Source organism: Saccopteryx leptura, chromosome 3, assembly GCF_036850995.1.
Source record: "Saccopteryx leptura isolate mSacLep1 chromosome 3, mSacLep1_pri_phased_curated, whole genome shotgun sequence".
Classification (NCBI taxonomy): domain Eukaryota; kingdom Metazoa; phylum Chordata; class Mammalia; order Chiroptera; family Emballonuridae; genus Saccopteryx; species Saccopteryx leptura.
In genome coordinates this window covers 316,302,195-316,307,901 of record NC_089505.1, presented here as the reverse complement: position 1 = coordinate 316,307,901, position 5,707 = coordinate 316,302,195, and the positions used below count along the sequence as shown (strand labels likewise).

General features: G+C 35.2%; 1 non-coding gene and 1 pseudogene across 1 annotated transcript; one reads left to right on the top strand and one right to left on the bottom strand.

The window, feature by feature from the left end:
* Positions 1 to 270: 270 nt before the first annotated feature.
* LOC136401818 (small nucleolar RNA U3) lies at positions 271 to 344 on the top strand (annotated as a pseudogene).
* A 1,545-nt stretch (positions 345 to 1,889) lies between these two features.
* Positions 1,890 to 2,053, bottom strand: LOC136401731 (U1 spliceosomal RNA). Its single transcript, XR_010750735.1, has one exon. It is a non-coding gene; the product is annotated as a U1 spliceosomal RNA (small nuclear RNA).
* Positions 2,054 to 5,707: the final 3,654 nt, after the last annotated feature.

Genomic DNA, 5,707 nt, shown 5'->3' with positions numbered 1-5,707 from the left:
TCATTTTCTTCATGGGAGTTTTCAAAGAGCAAAATATTTTACTGTGATGAAATCCAACAATCCATTTTCTTGTGTATGGATTTAGATTTTGATATAATAGCTAAGATTTGTATGTCTAATCCAAGGCCACAATAATTTTCTCCTATATTTTCTTCTGGAAGTTTTAGTTTTAGGTCTTTTGTTTAGGTCTAGGATCCCTTTTGAGTTAAATTTTGTGTATGATGTGAAATAAAAATCTATTTTTTTTTTTTGCTTATGTAATTCAATTGTAAGACTATACTTTCAGGGATCATTTCTATAGTTTGTAATTCAATTGTTACAGACTCCTTTTTGTTGAAAATGCTGGGGTTTTTTTTCATTAAAATGCCTTTACACAGTTCACCAAAAGTAACTGGCCAGCACCAAAATAGCTAAAACAGTCTTTAAAAAAAGAATGAATTGGAAGGAATGAAACAATCCATTATTATGGCTTAGTACATAGCTGTGGTAATTAAATGGGGTGTATTAGTATAGCCAGCAAGGAAGCACAGATTAAAATCACAATGAGATAATCACTGTTAATCTTTAAGAATGGCTACAATATAAAAATGGTGGCAACTCAAATATTGGAAAGGATGTAGAGAAGTTGGATCATTCATACATTACTGGTAGAAGTGTAAAATAACACAACACTCTGGAAAATATTTTGCTAATTTTCTAAAAAAACTAAGTATGCAATGCCATAAACCCAGGAATTCCACTCATGGGTATTCATCCCAGAAAAATAAAAACTTATGTTCACTCACTCAAAAACCTATACACACTGTTCTTGGCAAACTTTTCTGTAATAACAAAAAATGGAAACAACCAAAATGTTTTCAAGAGGTGATTGATTAAACTGGTACATTCATTTCACTGACTACTACTCAGTAAGAAAAAGGAAAAACCATTGATATACTTCACAACTTGAATAAATATCCAGAGAATTATGCTAAGTGAAAAAAATCAAATCCTAAAACGGCATATACATATATGCATATATATATATATATATATATACTGTGTATATAATTTTATTTATATAACATTCTTGAAGTGATAAAATTATAGAAATGGGGAACAGATTAATCATTGCCAGAGATCAGGAATGAGGGGGAAGGAAGAGAAATGGGTGTGACTAAAAGCAACAGGAGGGATATTTGTGGTGATGAAAACGCTCTATATCTTGTGAATGCTCTATATAGTTTTGCAAGATGTTACCATTGGCAAAACTAAGAAAAAATACACAGAATTTTTCTGTATTATTATTCTTTAATTATTTTTTATTTTTCAATTAGAGTTGACATATAATATTGTATTAGTTTCAGCTCTATTACAACTACACATGAATCTTTATCTCTAAGTAAAAACGTTTAATTATTTAAAAAATCAATTCATCTTCAGTGTAATAGTTTTATTTCTAGACCCTGGATTCAGTTCTGTTCATTTAAATATTTACTTTTATGCAAATTCTACACTGTTTTACTTCATTGTAAGTTTTGAAATTTGATTCTAACTTTGCCCTTATTTTTCAGAATTATTTTGGCAATTCCAGTCCCTTTGCATTTCTATATATTAGAACCATCTTATCAATTTCTACAAAAAAATGTCTGCTGGAATTTTAGTAGAGACCTGTTGAATCTATCAATCAATTTGAGAATTGACATCTTAACTATTTTTTCCAATTTATAAACATGGAATATTGATTTACTTATTTATATCTTTTTAAATTTTCTCAGTAGTATTTTATAGTTTCAGTGTAATAGTCCTTTTTTTGTTCAATTTATCCTTAAATATTTGTTCTTTTTGATGCTATTGTGAATTAATTATTTTCTTAACTTCATTTTTGGATTTTCTGTTTTGTTTTTTGCCAAGAGAGAGCACGAACGCAGTCCCCCACTACCACAAATTATGCAATTGTGTTTCCCAGATTTGGGGAAATCGCAGGGGTCAACACATCCAGAGTGCAATGGATAAGCCTCACCCTGTGAAAGCCACCCTCATGATCATGGTATCTCCCCTGTTAGGTAAGTATCATTTTTGTATTGTTTGTTGATAGTATTTTAAAACTGATTTTGGCATATTGATCTTGCATCTTGTTGACTTTCTAAACTCATTTATTAGTTCTCATAACTTTTGTTGATTCCTTGGGATTCTTTACATACAAGATAATGTTATCTGAAAAATTTTTAAAATAAAACAACACGGCCTGACCCGTGGTGGCGCAGTGGATAAAGCGTCGACCTGGAAATGCTGAGGTCGCCGGTTCGAAACCCTGGGCTTGCCTGGTCAAGGCACATATGGGAGTTGATGCTTCCAGCCCCTCCCCCTTCTCTCTCTCTGTCTCTTCTCTCTCTCTGTCTCTCCTCTCTCTCTCTCTCTCTCTCTCTCTCTCCCTCTCCTCTCTAAAATGAATAAATTTAAAAAAAATTAAAATAAAACAACACTTTTATTTCTTCCTTTCAAATCTAGATTCCTTTCTTTCCAACTTCTCTTTCTCCTTTCCTTTCCTCCCCTCCCCTGCCCTTCCTCCCCTTTTCTCTCCCCATCTTTTTTTTCTCTTTTTTCACTTTTTTCTTCTTCCTTCCTTTTTCCTTCCTTCCTTCCTTCCTTCCTTCCTTCCTTCCTTCCTTCCTTCCTTCCTTCCTTCCTTCTTTCCTTCCTTCCTTCCTTTCTTCTTTATTATTATATGTCCTAGAACTCCTAATACAATGTTAAATAATATGGTGATAGTAAACATCCATGTCTTGTTCCTGCTCTTCGGAGAAAAGCATTCTGCCTTTCATGATGAAATATAATGTTAACTATAGGTTTTTCATAAGTGCTGTTTATTGGGTTAAGGACATTCACTTCTATTCTTACTGTTTGTTGAACTTTTAGATATTTATGATCAAATTCAGGATGTTTTGGTCATTATTTATTCAAATATTTTTCTGCCTCTTTCTCCTATTTTGGGGTAGTTCCTATTATTTATATATGGTTAAACTTAATGTTCTCTTACTGATTTCTGAAGACCTGTTAATATTTTTTAAATCTTTTTTCTTGGTGTTCTTTATTTTTAAAAAAAATTTTATTTAGAATTGGATAAATTTGATTGATGTATCAAAAGTGGTCCCTCCTTTTGTCATCTTAATTTTTCTATTGAATCTACTTAGCATATTTTTAAATTTTAATTAATACCTTTGAACTCTAGAATTTCTACATAGTTCTTTTTTAAAGTTTCTATTTTTATTGATATTTTCTATTTGTTAAGACATTGCCTTATCTTTTTAATTCCTTAAACATAGTTTCTTTTATTTCTTTGAACATCTATATAATAACTGCTTTTGACATCTGGTTCTGCTAAATACAACATCTGGGTCCACTCAAAGATAATTTATGCAGCTTTCTTCCTTGAGGTGGGTTACACTTTCCTGTTTCTCTGTGTGACTCTGCATAATATTTCTTGAATACTGAGAATTTTAGATAATATATTATAGAAGGTATGAATTCTGATATGTGTTTGTGAAAGAGAGAGTTGTTGCTGGATTTTTTTTTTCTAGTTTAGTTGGTTTGTTGTTTTCTTTTTCTTTCTTTTTTTTTTTTTAGTAATTTTCTTTGGACTAAATTTGCTGAATCTATAATCCCCATGATGTGCAGCTGCTGATGCCTCTGATTATTGTTTATATTCTTATTTTTACTTTCTAGCCTGTCTTTCCAGTGTTTGCATGACTTAGTAGTCAGCCAATGATTGGTTAAAGGCTGTAATCACACATCTTATGCCCATTCGGTTTCCACCTTGTGCCAATGGATCCATGTGTGGGTTGGGAACACATTTAAAGTTTATGCATTTTCAAGTCTACTGGCTTTTACTTTCCACTGGACCTCTTGCAGCTTCCCAGAGTGTGCATGCAGCCTTCCAATGAGCTAGGTGTGTGTGGAGAGCTTGTAGCCTCTGGAGTCACTCCTGCACATGAATACAGTCTCCTAGTCAGCCAAGTGATAAGGAGAGCTTAAATACCACTTTTATGGCTCTTTGAGTTTTAAGATCTTCCTTTTAAATATCAGGAGAATCTACCAGTCTTTAGCTCCCCCAACCAGGATGAAACCTCAAGGCTGCCCTATTCATATCTTACCAAGTTTAGAAATTTTACTGGCCATGCCATTGAGTGTGGATTTTCTCTCTACATCCAAAATTAAATAAGCCCCCATCAGTGGAGCTGCTGGTGTTCACGGTCAGCCCCATCCTGGTAGAACCGCCATACCTATCAAAATGAGCTGGAGAGGTCGGGGGAGAAGGCAGCCTCCCTAGACAAGAATGCTACAGACTTTTACTGTCTATACAAGTACAGTAATTCATTGATTTGAGAGAGAGAGAAGGGAAGTAGAGAGAGGGAGGATTGGAAGGAAGAGAGAGGGAAGCATCAACTTGTTTTACTTAGTTGTTCCATTTAGTTGTGCACTCATTAATTGCTTCTTATGTCTGCCCTGACCTGGGGTCCAACTCACAACCTCCTATTCATTGCTTTATCCACTGAGCCACCTAGGCCAGTACCAGAGTTTTTTTTTTTTGTTGTTTTATTTTCTTTTTGTTTTTGTTTTTAATGGATAAATGCATTTCTTTTTTTTTTTTTTTTTTTTTTTTTTTTTGTTACATTTTTTTTTTTTTCCATTTTTCTGAAGCTGGAAACAGGGAGAGACAGTCAGACAGACTCCCGCATGCGCCCGACCGGGATCCACCCTGCATGCCCACCATGGGGCGACGCTCTGCCCACCAGGGGGCGATGCTCTGCCCATCCTGGGTGTCGCCATGTTGCGACCAGAGCCACTCTAGCGCCTGAGGCAGAGGCCACAGAGCCATCCCCAGCGCCCGGGCCATCTTTGCTCCAATGGAGCCTTGGCTGCGGGAGGGGAAGAGAGAGACAGAGAGGAAAGCGCGGCGGAGGGGTGGAGAAGCAAATGGGCGCTTCTCCTGTGTGCCCTGGCCGGGAATCAAACCCGGGTCCTCCGCACGCTAGGCCGACGCTCTACCGCTGAGCCAACCGGCCAGGGCGATAAATGCATATCAATGTATTGTTTGCTTTTGGTCAATTTCCTGAGCCAGAAATATTTTTAACAATCAGTTTTATAATTGCTTTTGTGGGAAGGATTTGCAACCACTTCAGTGCACCTCTCATGCCCAATTATTTATATTCACTGTTATCTCCTCATTATACTTTCTTATCAACCCTCTTATTTCTCAGCTTTTGTCTTCTTAATGTTTTCTAGCTTCTTAGTTTCTATTTTCAGCTTTTTACTGTATTTCTTTGGAAAAGCTAAAAAAAGAAGAAAAGAGCATCATTCTTGGATGTTATAATGACATAAAATGCATAGTAAGATAGAGAATGCTAAAAAATGTTTATAAAAATCATGTTATAGCATGAGATTATAGGTGATTTCTTTCTAATGTAATTAATATTATTATATTACTATTCTTGATAAATGGTGACTATTTGGATACTATCTTCCACTAAGTACTTGGATGTAAAGAGAATTAGGAGCCACTCAGGAAGTAAATTTACAATCAATGTGTGCAGTGGATCAAAGCAAAGATATGTAAAGCTAACATAAATGAGAGGCCACCTAATTTGATGGTAACTGAATGGATGTGCTGATGTCTCCAAGGGGCAGCTCATGAGAGGTCCGCACCATGGACACATAGACAAATGGG